Raw genomic sequence first — 18,754 nt, forward strand, 5'->3', positions numbered from 1 at the left:
TGTGGCAGGATCCTGGCTGGGGAGGGAGAACTCGTGTGCTAAAAGAGCACTGGAAAAGACAAGAGAGGCCGGAGCAGCCATTCCAAAGCTAAAAAGGCTGAGTCAAGAGGCTTGGGGCAAATCATGGGGAAAGAAAGAGGTTAAGACGCAAGTCTATTTTGAATAAATCACTCACTTTGGGCGTGCAAAGCTTATTAGAAAAACAAACGCCTGGCTGGGCGTGGTGGCTCATGCTTGTAGTCCCAGCACTTTGGGAGGCCCAGGCGGGCAAATCACGAGGTTAGGAGATCGAGACAATCCTGGCCAACATGGTGAAACCCGTCTCTACTAAAAATACAAAAATACAGGAGTGGTGGCGGGCGCCTGTAGTCCCAGCTACTCGGGAGTCTGAGGCAGGAGAATCGCTTGAATCCGGGAGGCGGAGGTTGCAGTGAGCCGAGGTCGCCGCACTAAACTGCAGCCTGGCGATAGAGCGAGACACCGTGTAAAAAAAAAAAAAGAAAAGAAAAGAAAAACAGACGCCTTAGGAAACAAAGCGTGTGGAACTAAAGGAAGGTAGGACGGCCCTGGCGGTCCTGAGGCCTCTTGGGTCCTGCTAAAGAGAGCACCCCTGCTGGCAGGCGTGGGCCTGCTCACACCTGGACGGACAGGGGAGGTAGGAGGGGCAGGAAGCGGTTGGTGCGGACGGGGAGGCGCCTGCGTGGGGTCTTCCGACATCACCCTTCAGCTGAGTGTCCGGGGTCTCATTCCCAGAGACCCGCCCACGGGCCCTGCGCCCGCCCCTCCTGTCACACGCCTTCCAGCCAATGGCGCGGCCGCGTGTCCTTCTCATGCCATCCCTGGAGGGCAAGCAAGGAGGGAGGTTGGCTGGGAAGGCCTGGCTGGATTTGAAGTATCAAACTTTCCGGCGTGGTCGTTGCGGCTGCTGGGTCCCCAGAAGTGCGGCCCCGGCGAGGAGCATGGAGCATCGGCCAGCGCCCGGCGCCCTCGCACCCGATCCGCAGCCATGGTGCCCGAGGTGCCCGGCGCGGTCCTGACCCTCTGCCTCTGGCTGGAGGCCTCGGAGGGCTGCCTGGCGGCCGGCCCCGGCGCAGCTGCTGCTCAGCTGCTGGACGAGTCGCTGTCTGCCGGGAGCGTCCTGCGCGCCCGCTACGCCTCCAGGTGCCTAAGCTTGCCAATCATACGCATCTCTGCCTTCCTCCAGCACTTCCAGGTTAGTGGAGACTCCCGCCCGCCCCGGGTTCTTTCTGGTGCTGCGGCCGCGGCGGGAGTGCCCCCGGGCGCGAGAGTGCCCCCGGGCGCGAGAGTGCCCCCGGGCGCGCGCCGACCAGCCTAGGCGCGAAAAGTTTTCGGCCAGCGCAGCGAGCTGACCTGGCTTCTCCTGGGAGTGGATCTTACAGTCGGGGTGCTTAAATCCTGTTTCCCAGCCTCCTCCCGGCTCCCGATACGAAAAAGAAGCCCGAGGCGTCCTGCCCCAGTCTTGTCCTTCCCAGCAGGAAACCAAAGGCGATTTTCCTGGGGAGGGAGAGTCGTGAATGCCGAGGGTGGGTGTGTGGATGTAGCTGTTTCCTGGGAATTGAGTGCCCGAGATTCCAGGCGGGTGTCGACTCCCGCAAAGTCCCAGGTGCTCAGGAGCACTGGGAGAGAGTCCGGGAGGCGCACCCGGCTGCGCCCAGCTGCGCCCGGGGACCTTGCCACGAGCCCCAGCTCCGCAGGTGCCCGCAGGCCGACACTTTTTCTCTCTTGAACGATGATTTTTCACCATCCGCGGGCCGAGAGCTCGCTACCCACCCGTGGATTCCCCAGCCACGGCACTTGTGCCAAGTCGTGTTCCAGGGTGCATGTATGCGCGTGTTGGAGGGTGCAGGTGGCTCCGCGCGCCTCATTTCGGAGTCCCTAAATATTCAAGGTCTTGTACACTAGCGTAGAGCGTCAGAGAAGTGCCGGGGACAGGGGATTTGGCAGGAAGGTGTTTGGATACGCCAGAGACAGGCTCCAAGTTCACTGTCCCCCAAACCCCATACTTAGGTTCTTTTAGCCGGCGAGTAGAGGAGTGTGTGTGTGCGCGCGGTCGCGTGTGTGGGAGTCTACGGGAATCGCGCGCTTGGTTCCTGAGGGTTGCCCGGACCCTGCCCCGTGGCTTGGACCCCCGCGGGGCCTGCGCGGAGGCTCCGGGTGCGGGTGGGCACACTGCGGCAGGCTTCGGACTCAGGGGGTGCAGAGTGCAGCTGCTGCCTCTCCCAGCCCTGTCGAGCACGCGAGTTCTGAAACCCTGCGTATATTTTTCACCTCTCCTGTCATTCTTACCTCTGTCCGTAGGTGCCCACCTGTTCCAAGTTTCCACCGTCTCGCCTCAGGGAAATTCTGGGGGGACCAAAAGGAGAGGTAGGTGCTTGTTAGGAAGGCTGGCTTCCTGGCTGAGCGGGAACTGGAAAGCAAACCCTTGGCTCTTAATCTCGGGGCCTCTCCTGCCGGGGAGGGGAGGGGGTCAAGTGAGGGCCCTGGAAATTAAGCTGCCAGAGGAGGCGACATTATAAGGGTGGAGTGTGGAAGTGGTTCCCCGTAGCCCTTGGGGACGATCTTAAACCTGCTGGCAAAGCTGGCGCGTGCTCGAGTGTGCCCATTGTGTTTGTTCAAATCATAGAAGGAGCGTCTCCGGGGAGTCAGAGAAATGGGCACACTCTGCACTCCTCCTGAGTCTTCAGGGAATGGAAGACCCAGTGCTCACCTCCTGTGGTGAAATTACCCAGGCATCCTGGATAGAGCCAGGAGAGAGCCCGTCCCCAGTCACCTTGTTTCCAACCCTCTGTGCCCTACCATGAAAGTCGCTCTCCTGAGAAGATGCCACACTATTGCAGAAAACAAAACAGAGCAGCCTATTCCCGGGGAATAGGCTTTTTTTTTTTTTTTTTCAATTAAATTGTCAGTGCTGTTATTTATTTGTTTTACAGTTTCAGTGGCTAAAGCAGCAGCTTAGATGAAACCATTTCCCCGAGAAAGGCATGATTTCTCTTCGGAAGAAAAACTGCTGACAGAATGCACATTGCTGGAGAATCCCGATTGCATTTTAATTAGCTGGGGGTGAAATAAGCTGCAAATTAGTTAGGACTTAATAAGTGCTGTGTTTGTCATCAATTGCAAGGCCATTCCTCAAGCTTTAACCCTAACCTGGTAATGCCTAAATTGATTTATCTAAATGGCAGGGATTAAGCTTTCTTAAGATCTGAAAAGACAGCAACACACTCTCTTTACAAAACCCCAAGCTTCCTTGTTCCCCACCGCTTGGCTTTTTTTTTTTTTTTTTTTTTTGTAATAATTAGAAGGAAGATGGGCCAGGCATGCTGGCTCATGCCTGTAATCCTAGCACTTTGGAAGGCCGAGGTAGGTGGATCACCAGAGGTCAGGAGTTCAAGTCCAGCATGGCCAACATGGTGAAACTTTGTCTCTACTAAAAATACAAAAAAATTTGCTGGGTGTGATGGCAGGCATCTATAATTCTAGCTACTCCAGAAGCTGAGGAAGTGGAGGATGCAGTAAGCTGAGATTGCGCCACTTCTCTACTCCAGCCTGGGCGAAAGAGCGAAACTCTGTCTCAAAAAAAAAAAAAAAAAAAAAAAAAAAAGGAAGATGGGCCGGGTGCAGTGGCTCAAGGACTGTAATCCCTGTACTTGAGGCAGGCGGATCATTTGAGGTCAGGAGTTGGAGACCAGTGTGGCCAACATAGTGGAACCCCGTGTCCACCAACTCATGACACCGCATGTGGTGTTTATTAATCTACTTGTAAAGGCTGGGCTACAAGAAGTCTTAGGAAGACTCCTTTTCTACAGGGTCACCCCACACCTCCAACTCCTGCAAATGAGCCCATCCAGAAAGCTGTCTCTGGAGCACATGCCTGTTTCCATCTTCTCTTGCACAGTTTCAGGCCATGTTTAAGGATGGGAGAAGATTGCCTGGCCTCCAGCCTGGATGCCAGCCAGGTATGTGGACTTTCAAGTATGAAAGCTGTCAGGCTTTGCCTCAGGAGAGCACAACTTATGCACTTGTGGTATAGGCAGTGACTCAGATTCCCTGGGACTGTGACCTGCTGTTGTCGGCCTGCTGTGACTTTCCTCTTCAGCAGAGGAATCTAGACTCTAATAGTCTCTGCCCTAGTTGTCCCCACTTTTCTCCACTGCCCAGCACTTCAGCAACAAGACAGAAAAGCAGTGGGTAGATGTGCACACCTAGTACCTCCAGGTCTGCAGGCTGCTTCTGCCACACCTGCATGCAGTGGCTGTCAACCACTCCTGAAAACACAAGGGACTCAGTACTGAGGCATGAAGGTGGGAATGCAAACCAAGAGTACCTGAGTAATCCAGCACTGCTCTGACCTGGAATTCTTTAGAATGTCATACAGAAAGGAAGATGGGATGGAAACCCAATTATTTCACAACTGAATGCTTCCCTTCATTCATGAAAAGGAACAGTGAATGTTACCACCTCCTGAAATGTCCGTATCTGGCTCCAGGATGCTTTGTCCAGGGCATTCAGCATGGAGCTAATTCAGGCTCAAAAATATAATACATGTAGGAGGTTAGCAGAGTGAAGAGGAGCTATGAGTCTGTGAGCTATGGAACAGGGAAGTGGGCTTTGGGGCTGGGCAGATCTGCTCTGCACCCAGGCTCTGCTGCTTTGTATGTGGGTAGGTAGGGTGGATTACCCCATCTTCCTGAATATCAACCCCTCATGCATCCAGTGGGGGACAGAAGCATCTGCCCTGCAAGATGCAATCAGGACACGAAACGTGTTGGAATAATATACGCAATGGTAATACAGTAGCTCGCTCTGCCTGGAAGATTACTAAGAAGCAGCCACTCTGCTGGGTGTTTTACAAGTTTTACATCACATTTTATGTTCTAACCTGCCTGGTATGTTTCAGTGAATGGTATAAAATGTTAGGACTACGGTAGAGAGACTTATGAAAGTGTTATGGGGCACTGCTTGTATTAAATCTATGGATAAGTTTGTACTGCTTTCCAGAACCCTGACTCTTACACCATTTTGGGGGGAGGGGAGGTTTTGGACAGCAGTTAGTGAAGCATATCCATATTATCCAAAGGCATTTTATCTATGAAATATGACCAGAAAAAACTGAAAGTGCATCATGCAATGCCTTGTGTAAACCATAGAATAATGTAATTTCTGTGCATGGTCTAAGCTTACAGAGCCTTAGGATTCTGGTCAGCTACTTTTCAACATTTCTATTTAACTTACCCTGGGCTCCATATTTTGAAAGCAGGTTGTGTATCAACATATGACATTTGTTAAGTATGACCTAGTTTTTCCTCTTTTCATTAATCAAATATATCCATAACTCTTTCAAGCTTTAGATTATCTTTAGGTCTCCTCCATGACCAGAGGTATTTAATAAAATGAATACTTTGCACCATCATCTTAGGAAAATGGGTTATTTTGGGGAGTTTTCTGAAATATTTTAAAAGAGGTGATAAATGCCAATTCCTTTTCCAGTAGAAGGAAATTGGGTGGGTACGTGTACCACCAGTCAGGATGTTGTTGGTGGAATGATATTTTTTAAGCCGTCTTCCATAACACCAGCAACCTTTTCAGTTGTCCTCACCTGTGCAACTGTGGTGCAAAACTGCCTCCAGAAGCCAATAAGTGAGTGAGAAATGCCATCCTGGTTCCCTGACAACTGAGTGCTTCTGGATCATAACAGAGTGCTGTTTCCACTCTGTCTTCTCTCACTGTTAACATTCTAAGAAGTGCCTCTCATCCCACCATCCTCCAGCTTTTGTATTAGCTGCTAATAGCTTACAGCTGCTTCCTTGTGAGGAAATAAACCTTTGGCTGATGGGTGCCATCGCCCATTGTTATATTTCCAAAGATGAACTAAAACTTAAGGTCTATTAGGGGCTAAGACCTGTTGGAGACAAGTTCAGTCCAACAGATGGAGTTTTTTGTATGAGATCTCAGAGGAGGGGGTTTATCTTTTTAGGGAAAGTCTCATAACTGTTAGCTGAGTTATTCCAGCTTGGAACAGCATGTGTATAAATACAGAGTCTTGCAACAGTGAGGTCTATTGTTGGGGAACATAACCTAAATGGCCATGGTGTAGCATCAGCCTCCCAGCTAGCAGTCAGGCTTTGGGAACTTGTTAGAGAAGGAATAAATAGCCACAAAGCTCAAGTCCTTTGTTCTGCAAGGCAGATTAAGAGTATTCCCATTTTAACCTGATGCCACATTCAAGCCGTCACGCTTAGGGGTGTGCGTACTGTTATTCTTGCTGGTTCTTGCTAATCTGGTTGAATCTCACTCTTACACTTTTCAGTTGATCTCTGTGGAGATCCTCGGCCACACCCCTAAAAAGAGCCCTCAGTAAGGGAAGAAGGGGGAAAAGGAGGCCGTTCGTCTCTTGGCTTAAGGTTGGACACAACTTCTGAATCACTGCGGTCTGACTCAGAAGTTTTCTGGAATTTCTGAGCCACAGGATTGAAGGTGTTTAGCATTGTATTTTGCAGAGTTTTGGGGTTGACAAAGTTGTTTCACATAAACTACCTATTTGACTGTTCCAACTACTCTGTGAGGTCAGGAATGTTATTTTCTTTTACAGATAAGAAAACTGAAGGCCTGAGAGTCAGATTGCAAAGGCTCCATAGCAGAAACTCAAGTCTTTATTGTTGCATTCCTAGATGTTTGCACTCAATGACCCCACTTCTTAGAATGTTAACAGTGAGAGAAGACAGAGTGGAAACAGCACTCTGTTATGATCCAGAAGCAGTCAGTTGTCAGGGAACCAGATGGCATTTCTCACTCACTTATTGGCTTCTGGAGGCAGTTTTGCACCACAGTTGCACAGGTGAGGACAACTGAAAAGGTTGCTAGTGTTATGGAAGAAGGCTTGAAAAATATCAGTCCATCAACAACATCCTGGTGTTATTGATGGACTGGTGCATGTACCCACCCAATTCTTCTTCTAACCCATAAGAATCTGCAAAATACAACCATCTTTCAGGTATCTTAGATTGTGAGACCCCAGCATATGTGAGATGTGCTTCTTGGCTCCAAAACAATTAATTTCTTTAAAAAGTTTTTTATTTTTTTATTTTATTTTTTATTTTTTATTTTTAGACAAGGTCTCCCTTTGTCACTTAGGCTGAAGTGGCATGATTATATCTCACTGTAGCTTTGCACTCATAGGCTCAAGAAATCCTCTCACCTCAGCCTCCTGACTAAATAGGACTATAGGTATATAAAGTCCATACCTGGCTAATAGTTTTTTTAAAGTTTTTTTTTTTTTTTCCTAGAGATGAGATCTTTCTATGTTGATCAGGCTAGTTTCAAACTCCTGGCCTCCAGTGATCCTCTTGCCTCAGCCTCCCAAAGTACTGAGATTACAGGTGTGAGGCACCGTGACTGGTTAAGATAATTATTTTCTACTGGAGAGGCATTTAATAAAATTGCTGCAAGTTGTTGACATGAAGAAAGAAACTATTTTGAACATGAATCAACTTTTAAATCCTTAAATATAGTAATTTAACTTATGATCAAAGGTATTGATATTTTTCAGATGAAGAAAGTCTTTTTTCCTTTTGTCAATTGTTTTTGTTTAGGCCCATCCAATTTTCCATGCCTGTAATGAAATAGCAGAGTTTTATCGAGATTCTTAGGTAAATGTTCCAAGAAACTGGAGTCCTGCATATCACAGGGGATGTTTGCTGTCTGTGAATAATAAAAGTCACAATGTCTGCCTTCTCAGCTGTGTTCCTGTTGTGTATGGTGGTGGGACATGTGTGGTAATTGTAGCTTATATGTATGTGACAGCCATTTCCACAAGCTGAGTGTGCCTGACAGGCTTGCTTCACTGTCTTTTGTTTGGGGTTTGGGTGTGTGTGTGTGCATTTACATTTTATAATTTTTTCTGGCATCTCTGCAAAATATAAAGTTAGGCAATGAGGAAATCTTTCAAAAAAAGAATTTTGAAACTTGTCAAGCCTGCTCATGAGAGCAAGATGGTAAAGATGTGAAGTTTGGGGGTTCTTTAATCCCCAAAGCTGTAAAACCTTTCCACAGGGGAGTCTGAGAAACAATACCCCATCAAAAGGCTTGGAAAGAATCCAGCAACTAATTGAAAGTCTTAATTCACATTCTGTTTACCCTTTTTTTTTAAATTGTAACTTTTTTATTTCATAGGGTTTTATTGCTCTTCAGGAAAATAATATTGCGTTAGTGAGCTCAAAAATATATAATTATGTGTTTCATATTACTTACCCTCCTTCTTGTAAAGATAAGGCAGATATGTTATCACTACTTAAAAGGTCACATAATGGGCCAGGCTTGGTGTCTCACACCTGTGATCCTAGCACCTAGGGAGTCCGAGGTGGGCGGATCATTTGACACCAGGAGTTTGAGACCAGCCTGGCCAACATGGTGAAATCCTGTCTCTATTAAAAATACAAAAATTAGCTGGGCATGGTCATGGGAACCTGACTTGTAATCCCAGCTATTTGGGAGGCTGAGGCAGGAGAATCACTTGAACTCAGGAGGCAGAGGTTGCAGTCAGCCAAGATTGTGCCACTGCACTCCAGCCTGGGCGACACAGCCAGACTCTGTCTCAATTTGAAAAAGTCACAGCCAGGAGCAGTGGCTCACGCCTGTAACCCTAGCACTTTGGGATGCCGAGGCAGGCAGATCATGAGGTCAGGAGATCTAGACCATCCTGGCCAACATGGTGAAACCCTGTCTCTACTAAAATACAAAAAATTAGCTGGGCATCATCATGCAGGCCTGTAGTCCCAGGTACTCTAGAGGCTAAGGCAGGGGAATTGTTTAAACCCAGGCAGGAGGCAGGGGTTGCAGTGAGCCTCTCGTGCCACCGCATTCGAGCCTCTTGAGAGAGCAAGACTGTCTCAAAACAAACAAACAAACAAAAAAAACCTAATGTATGGTGATATTAATTTGTATTTAAGGGGGATGTTTTTTCCTAATTCCAATGAACATGATTTCAATCACCTTAAGGGAACAATATGTCTTTCTCATACTTCTATTTATTAGCCAATGATCATGGATTACATTTTGACTTTCATAGCTAATTTTTGGTTACATCTGGAGATGTGGCAATTTCATAAAGTTCAGAAGAGAAGGCAAAACAGAAAGCCTATTTGATGGAATTAGAAACATTAATTTTGCAAAGTAATCCAAGGGATTCTTTTCCCTTGGATTAGATGGGAATTCATTTCTTATGAAATATATGAATGTTTTCTCCTCATTTTTGTTCTCAGTTCACACCTTTTTTTTTTCTTAATTCACTATAGGATTCTGGTACATTAATAATTCATATGTTTGGTACACACAACATTAATTTTGGTATTCTTTCTTCTCTCCAGTGCAAACAAGGTGTCTATCTAACAATAAACCCCATGAGTTACATTCTTTTTATTTTGGAGACAGAGTCTTGCTCTGTTGTCCAGACTGGAGAGTGCAGTCGCACAACCTTGGCTCGCTGTAACCTCTGCCTCTCACGTTCAAGCAGTTCTCATGCCTCAGCCTTATGAGTGGCTGGGATTACAGGTGCGCGCTACTATGCGCATTTCACCTGCCTCCACCTCCTAAAGGGCTGGGATTATAGGTGTAAGCCACTGTGCCAGGCCCATGAGTTACATTGTTTTTTTCTTTGTTTTTTTGAAGGCAGAGTCTCGCTCTATCACCCAGGCTTGAGTGCAGTGGCACAATCTCAGCTCATTGTAACCTCAGCCTCCCAGGTTCAAGTGATTCTCCTGCCTCAGCCTCCCAAGTAGCTGGGATTACAGGCAATGCCACCATGCCTGGCTAATTTTTTTTGTATTTTTAGTAGGTACTGGGTTTCACCATGTTGCCCAAACTGGTCTTGAACTCCTGAACTCAGGCAATCCACCTGTCTTGGCCTTCCACAGTGCTGGGATTACAGGTGTGAGCCACCAAGTTACATTTTTAATTGACCTTTTCTCTGAAAGAAAGATGGAAACAATTGAGGAAGTCTACGTGTAAAAATAAAAATAAATCTCTCAGGTTAAAAGCAATTTCGCCTATTCACTGTGTACCTGTTGAGTTCTTTGAATAGTTCATTCAAAGAAAGTTTATTTACTCTTGTTTAATTCTGTAATAGGGCATAATTTCAAGAGACAGTCTTATCTAGACTCACACAAATGTCCCAGCCTCTGTCTTTAAATGCCTATGCTATTGGAAGTAACAAGATTCTTCTGAAATGTGGATGCCTTGTTATACCACGTAGACCAGAAAGTAAGTTGACCAAAACCTGTAAACCAAAAATACAGAGAGAGATTTTGAACAGGATACACAGCTTATATTGATACCTGTCACCCCATCAGGTAACTCAGGTCCTCAGTGCTGTTATAACAAGCCCAGTATAACAAAGAGGGTCATTAGCTTGCTTTCCAACTGATAAGACTCATGCAGACTGCAAATTGAAAGATGCTTTACAGTCATAGGAAATAGTGATAATAGAATCATCCCCACAACTGGAAGTGTAGGAATACTTTCTGAAAACTCTGCAGACAACTTCTGATGTGGTGCTTAGATTTCCACCTTTTATTCTTCATGGCTGGATACTTATTTTTGTCTCTGCCTGCTGTGTTTTATTTCTTGCTTGGTGGTCATTTCTCCCCAGTGGACAGAGTTTTGCTCATTGTAGAAGCATAAGTGTACCTAAAACTAGGAGCAGAGAACTATGCAGTTGTAAGGAGATGTGATGGCCACCAGACAACAGAGGTTACCCATTCCTGCCATATGAATGACCACATAAAGGCAGAATTACAAACCACATCACAGCATTGGCTCCTGTCCCCTAGAGTCGAAACCAATCCTGTAGAAACCAATCCTGTTGATGCCAAGAATGACAAGTTCATACAGAAGTTATTGACTCTTTTCAGAGAGAATGAAAAGAAAATGGGAGGCCAGTTGCCAACTGTGGTTCTTTAAATTTCATCTGTGGCAAAAAGGGACAGAGATGTCACCTAGGGTGGTGTCCACCATCAAAAACAGTCATTGAAGGTGGCTACTTTGTTTCCCATTTCCTTTTCCATGTTTTGGGCTATTAAAGCTATCTGGGGCCAGGCGTGGTAGCTCATGCCTGTACTCCCAGTGCTTTGAGAGGCTGAGGTAGGAAGATCGCCTGAGTCCAGGTGTTCGAGGCTGCATTGAGCTCCAGTGGTACCACTGCACTCCAGTTGGTTGACAAGAGTTAGGCCATATTCTCAAAACAGAAAAGTCATTTCGAACTAGAACTTTGCCTTGAAAATCTAAAATTTGTGTCCCACATATCCTTGATGGATAGTGCCATCATATCTTTTGTTTAATCATGTATTTTTTAAATTTTAATTTTTATTTATTTAATTTATTTATTTATTGAGGTTGGGTCTCACTCTGTCACCCAGGCTGGAGTGCAGTGGCGGAATCATGGCTCACAGCAGCCTCAAACTCACTGGCTTAAGTGATCCCTCCACCTCAGCCTTCCAAGTAGCTGGGACTATAGGCATGCACCACCATGCTTGGCTAGTTTTTTAACTTTTTGTAGAGACAGGTTCTTACTATATTGCCTAGGTTTGAGTTTTTCTTTTATTAAAATAGAGACAGGGCTTTGCTATGTTGCCCAGGGTGGTCTTGAACTTCTGGCCTCAAGAGATCTTCCCATCTGGGGCTTCCAAAAGTGCTGGGATTACAGCACTGTGCCCAGTCAGCCCGTCACATCTTTGAGTAGGAATGTATTCTATCTTCTTGCTCTCTTCTGCTCTCTCTTTTTTTTCCCTTTTCCCTCTCCCTCTCTTTCTATTTTGACATTTGGCTGTACCATTTTGAAAGCAGTACAGCCAAACCTAGTAGTGGTCATCGTTCCAGAAATGGCCTGCATCTGGGAAATATTTTTTTTCCCCATTGGGCCAGAATTTAAAAGAAAGTAGAGAACATCTTTTAGTTGTTTTTGTTGTTTCCACATTTTTATGTCCAGAGTAATGAGCTAATGTCCTCACAACTGCAAAGATATTTTCTAAAAAATCTGGGTAGAATATATTCTCTGCTTAAGTATCACAATCAACATTAGAAAAATATTTAGAGGCCGGGTGTGGTGAATTAAGCCTGTAATCCCAGCACTTTGGGAGGCTGAGGCTGGCGGATCACGAGGTCAGGAGATCGAGACCGTCCTGGCCAACTGGCGAAACCCTGCCTAAAAAAATTAGCCGGGTTTGGTGGTGTGCACCTGTAGTCCCAGCTAATTGGGAATGGCTTGCTGAGGCAGGGGAATGGCTTGAACCCGGGAGGCGGAGGTTGCGGTGAGCCGAGATTGTCCCACTGCACTCTAGCTTGGTGACACAGAGAGATCGCGTCTCAAAAAAAAAAAAAAGAAAAAATACTTAGAGGTGAAACCATGTTAGACTAGTTGGCCATCAGTATTTTCATTTTGCTATTATCTAGGACCCATAGATTTTTGTAATATTTTAAACCTATTTTTAATAGGGCAAGATTTGCCTACTCTAGTTCCATTTATTACTCTACAATGTTGAAAAAATGATGGAGGTTCATTTTTTACATAACCACATGAAATTAGAGCTAGACTTCAATTTCCATATATTTTTCTGTGTGTATATTATACATGTGTGTCTAGTTTAGGGGTTTGTTAAACTTGGCACTTTGAACGTTTTGGAGCAGATTCTTCTTTTTTGAGTGGAGGGGCTGTCCTGTGCATTTCAATGGTTCTGCCTGGCCTCTCCCAACTCAATGCTGGTACCATCCTTCCCACCCCTAGTCATGAGATAACTGTTGTCTCCAAACATCACAATGTGTTCTAGGGGCACAGTCACCTTTGTTGAAAACCACTGCTCTAGTCCTGTCTCTTTCTACTGAATATCTCTCTGGATCTATGTAATGTGTGTCTGCTTCAATATCTGTATTGGGATCTCCATATCTATGTCTGTGTCACCTTCCATCTCTGTCTCTGGGTCTGTATTTCTGTGTCTATCTCTATTTATGTATATGTTTTGCTTGCACTCTATGGCAGATATTCTGGCAGGCATGACATGGTTTAGCTTCTGGTTCTCAGGAAACGTTAAGGATCTGTGCTGTGTCAGACTCTGCTAGGTGCTAGAGTTGGCAGATGACCAGGCATGCACCTCCATTCCTGAGGGATTTTAGCTGGTGTTGGGGGTCTGGGGTGCACAGACAAGGGAGGCATCAGGTGGCACTAGCTCAGAGATGGGAAGCCATGAGAGGTGATGGTGGGGTAATCCAGAGCACAGTGTGTATCCAGAGTGCTGGTGCCTTACTCTGATTCTGTCCCTTTCTACACTTAGATCTCTGCCATATGTAACTCTGGAATTAAAACTGATGCTATGAACTCTCTTGCTTATGGGGAGATATGGACATCCTCATTCATACTCAGAGGAGAAGGTTGCCCTGAGATCACCACAAAAGGACAGGGTTAGCCGGACAAGTTTTCATCTTCTGAATAAATGAGACCTTTTAGAGTTCTGTTAAGTTTCTCTCTCTTAAACAGAAACCTCACTTTCCTTGTGTCTTTAGCAACCCTGATTGTGAAGGTGTGTTGTGGCGTGTGAGCATGATTGTATAAGTGGATGGATGGTTTTACCTGTGAGCAGAGTTGTGCAAACTTAGTTATGCTGCATCTTCTTCTTTAAATTCACATTATCATTATTTCTGTTGGTGAGCTGGTCCTAAGGTATCCTGTTTTGGGGACTTCTTTGCAAGTAAACTTCTTTTCCTTTCTGAAGACTGTTTCTCTGCCCTCTCTTTCAGACCTTTGCCTACATTTTGACAGTGGTGCTGCTTCATTGAGTTTTCTGGGATGCCATGCAATTTACTCAGAACAGAGCCTCTTATTTGGCTCTACAGACATGCTGGCTGTCATCAGGTTGAGTTAGGCCCAGAGGGAGTGCCTGGTGGTCACGATCCTGGGATTCAAATATAGTGTGGTGCATGCCTGTAGCCCCAGCTGCTTGAGAGGCTGAGGAGGGATGATCACAGCCCAGGAGTTCTCATCTAGCCTGGGCAACATGGTGAGACCCACATTGCTACAAAAGATAAAATAAAATGAACAGTGTGTAACCCTAGATCCCCAGTGCTCTACAGTCTGGTCTGAGAGACCCCTCCACCTCCAAAAAAAGAGATTTAAAAACTTAAACTTTTAATTTGATAGACTTATTCCAGTTTGTTTTGAAGTATCTAGTTCAGTAGAGCATGACATGTAGATCTCTCATGTGTGCTTTTGTTAGTTACTTACAGATTTCCTATTCTGGGTGGCCGTGGTGGCTCAAGCCTGTCATCCCAGTGCTTTGGGAGACTGAGATGGGAGGATCACTTGAGGTTGAAAGTTTGAGATCAGCCTGGATATCAAAGTGAGAGCCCATATCTACAAAAAAAAAAAAAAAAAAAAAAAAAAAAGGGCATGGTGTTGCATGCCTCCTCTAATCCTTGCTACTTGGGAGGCTGAGGCGGAAGGATTGCTTGAGCCCAGAAGGTTGAGGCTACAGTGAGCTATGATTATGATTCAGCCTCTGAACTCCAGTTGAGGTGACAGAGAGATCTTGTCTCCTTAAAAAAAAAAAAAAAAAAAAAAAAAAAAAAAGATTTCTTATTTCCATATGATGCGTATGATAAGATCAAGTAGAATTTTAAATTGAAATTTGAAATCCTGGATAAATATTGTATAAGGTTAAAAAAAAAGTAATTTAATTTCAGAGAATGTGTTCTATTGGGAAAACATACCTGACTTTTCAGACATGCTTCTAATTCTGCAATGAACCCATTTTTCTTGGGATGAATTTTATTTTTTTGCAAATTAAACTTTTTTTCTTGGGGTTATTGCTCTTTTGACTTGTATTACATTTAATCCTTGTGCTTCCCTACTGAACATTTTTCTCACGTGGTTTTTCTCAAGTGGTCCTTCATTAAAACACGTGGTCTTTTGAAGTTTATATTAAAATAACCCAGAATCATGATGAATGGTTTAGAATGTAAATCAGGGCATAATAGACAAGAGGTGCTCTAGTTTAATGAATTATTCTGCACTCTTTAATGAATAATAAATTAGCATAACAAAAAAGTGTTTATCACAAGAAAACAGTGGGACAAAAATCTGACACTTAGTAAAGTCAATTAGAAGGGGTAAAACACATACTTTTAGTCATGTTTTTGCCCACTTGGACATTCCCTGCTACAAATGAAGCTCAACTAAGTCCTACATCTCCTAGTTTACAAGTGTATAGCAAGGTGGATGTTTTGCTTTACCATGAAAACAACAACTTCTAGGAATTACCAGGGATATTCCAAAATGTGTTGTTAAAATGTTCAGTAGGGAAGCACAGGGAAATGACAGTTTTTATCTCTGGCGCATAGTAAGTTTTTTTTCAATTAGTTTTTTTAAATGGTTACAGTGATAATAACAATAGTTCTCAACTCATGTTATCCAGTACTCTTAATATGTGTAAGTAATTGATAACATTAATCGTTAGCTTTTGCTTGTCAACATGCCAGATACCAGACAGTTATGCACCTTGTGGGAATAACTAAATATACATAACATATTGCAGCTGTCAAGCCTTGCAGCTGTCAGGCCTCTATTTTGAAAAATAATTGGGTGATGGAGAGGGCCTTTAAAGTCTGCTTTGCACTCTTTTGTCTAAAGTCTACTTTTGCCTCACTGTCATCCCCAGCAAGAAATTACATGTTTCTACAGTTGCTCTATATGAAAATGGCCAGACACTGAGATGAGGCCAGGACAGCAGAGGCCAGCAAGGTCTAGACCAGCCAAATGTTGTTACCTTGAGTGTCAGTCTTGCAGAAAAAGAAACCAGCCCATGCAAAGATCAACTTAGTACTTTACAGAGAGGATTGTTCTTTTTTAGTGACTAGAATCCTGTAAGAGACTTGTAAGAGCTGAATGATGGTCTCAGTCATTTACTAGGGATGCTTAGAGGACAGAGAACAAAGGGAGTCATTTGGAGTGTATTTCACGAAGTCACGTGAAGCAAAGGAAGACACATTATCTGAAGGTTAGAGTAAGCATCTCAGGCTTCCGTGGGGATCAGCCATATTTGGACAACTTGTAAAACAGCTCACTGCTCTCCAGCCCAGGAGTTTTGATTCTACGAGTGTAAGGTGTATCACCAGAATTTGCAAAAGCTTCCAGGTGAGGCTGATGTCACTGGTTCCAGTACCACACTTTGAAAGCCACTGTTTCAGTTAGTCATGATGTCAGGCTTCTCTCTGGTGCCTTTCTCTGCTTGATAAGAGGTGCCAAGTTCTAGCTTTGGAATTGTCCATTCTCCATCCCCCAGCTTGGACATTCTTCGAGCAGTCTTTGTGTGTGCGTGCGTGTGTGTGTGCGTGTGTGTGTTAGAGAGAGAGATAGAGTCTCACTCTGTCGCCCAGGCTGGAGTGCAGTGGTGCAATCTCACCTCACTGCAACCTCCGCTGCCTGAGTTCATGCCATTCTCCTGACTCAGCCTCCTGAGTAAATGGGACTACAGGCACCTGCCACTATGCCCGGCCAATTTTTTTTGTAATTTTTTGTATTTTTAGTAGAGACAGAGTTTCACCGTGTTAGCCAGGATGATCTTGATCTCCTGACCTCGTGATCCGCCCTCCTCGGACTCCCAAAGTGCTGGGATTACAGGCGTGAACCACCACTCCCAGCCCAAGCAGCCCTTTTTGATTCAGGTTACATACAGTTGATTAAGTGTGACCTTACTAAGTAGAAGTCAGTGGTGGTGTCATCAGCAGAAACATCATTGTAGGCTTGCTTACAATCAGTAGGCTCATTTGTCGAATGAGAGGGCTAGAGTCACTGTCTGGCTGCCATCTTTTGAAACATGAGTTTTGATTCCAACTTGTTGATGGATGAAAAAGCCTTTATCAATTCTTCTGAACATAAATGTTCAGGGAATATAGGTTTAGGATGAAGAACCCTTCTCCTGGGAGAGAATGGGTCATTAGTAATCAAGGTCTAGGTATGAAGCAAAGGTTAGCAGCATAAAGCTGAGGGTCTCAGCAAAGGGTGCAACATTTTAAAGAGTAGACTGGTTACACCTAGAGAGAATTGTGTGCTTGGCCAAATTACCTCATCATGACTGTGTGGTTTTTCCATGCTTATTCAAACAATTGCTTTTAACCAAAACCAGACTACATGAGTCTAAACAGTTTACATTATGTATAACAAATACCTCCTTAGGATGCACCCACATGCTATAAGATTGAAGTACTTTATGAAAGCAAACATTGTCAGTGTGATGGACATATGGGTTGCTACAGAACACCAAGTTCTCACATTTGGTGGGAGGTGGCAAGGAGGCCAAAGTGAAAAAATAAACAGTTAGTGACTTGAAGCAATCTGGAAAAAAACATACATGAACATATTAAGGCAGAGGTTCTTAATTGGGTTGCAGGTTGAAGCGTGGTTGAAATGACATAGTATTTGTCCTGTGGCTTTAATTTATTTTAGCCACTTTTCTGGATTAATAGTGTACCCCTAAATCCATACATTGATGTCCTTACCCCTAGTACCTCAGAAAGTGGCCTTAATTGGACATACGGTCATTGAAAATGTGATTAGTTAAGATGAGTCATTCTGTAGGAGGGTGGGCCCCTAATCCAATATGACAGGTGTCCTTATAGAAAGAGGAAATTTTAACACAGACATCCAGAGAAGTGAGGACATGGATGTGAAGGTTGGAATGCTGCCACAAGGCAAAGAACTAGCAGAAGCTCGAAGAAAATCATGCAGCAGATCTTCCCCTAGGGCCTTTCAGAGACAGCATCGTCTTGTGATACTTTTGTATCGTAATTCAGAGAAATTTATTGTCTCCAGAACTGAGAAACAATAAGTTTTTGCTGTTTCAGCCCCCTGGATTGTGGTACTTTGTCATGGCAGCCATAGGAAACTGAAACTGAATTTGAAATTATACTAAAAATAGCATTTGACAGTATTGGATTTTCATTTTCTCCAGTGGGGTTTTGATATGTGAATCTAATTTAGTGTAACCCTGTATTAAACAACTGTATGCATTCTATGCTTTACATGGATATTATGCCTTTGCAAATACTTGAAACAACCATATGTTGTAGAAATTAATTAGGCTGCTCTTATTTATAAGAAACTGGAAACCATTTTATTTATCGTTGCATCAAAACTTACTGCAAAATTTTAGAATTCTGACTTCTCCATGGCTAATCCCATGATTAATTGGGATTAATCAACCTCTAGGTGGACTCCAGATCTCTCTGAGACCTTCTTCTACGTTATTGAAAGTTACTCCTTGTGTTCAAAACATTCACATCAATGAACTTGGCATCTTGACAGTTAGACTATAGCCTTGACCTTAGATGGTCTTCTTCATAGACATCTCTGTGATTATCTTGTAAAGACTTTATTCTACTCATTTGAGAAAAGAAGATATTAATTTTTCTGAGAGCTTACCACCATAATGGATGAGTAGGAGCCTGGCATGTGAAATAAAACCTTTGAATTAAGTAAGGTGTACTTACTATTGAAATATTATTTTGTTTGAACCAGTAATATTCGGTACATTTTTAGACTTCCTGAGCCCTAATTGACTCATCTACAAAGGGTGACTGCTGAATTTGAATTGCTATTAACTTGCAATTCTCAGGATATAGAATTTTCCTCTGACTCTTGTCTTGCCACTATTGCAGATGGCTTTCATATGTTTTTCAAATACATGACCACTAAGTT

The 18,754-nt window shown here is 44.2% G+C and overlaps 1 pseudogene; it reads left to right on the forward strand.

The window, feature by feature from the left end:
* The first annotated feature begins 775 nt into the window (after positions 1-775).
* Positions 776-18,754, forward strand: part of LOC112209235 (anosmin-1-like) — a 184,898-nt pseudogene continuing 166,919 nt past the window's right edge.

This window comes from Pan troglodytes, chromosome Y, assembly GCF_028858775.2.
Source record: "Pan troglodytes isolate AG18354 chromosome Y, NHGRI_mPanTro3-v2.0_pri, whole genome shotgun sequence".
NCBI classification, from domain to species: Eukaryota; Metazoa; Chordata; class Mammalia; order Primates; family Hominidae; genus Pan; species Pan troglodytes.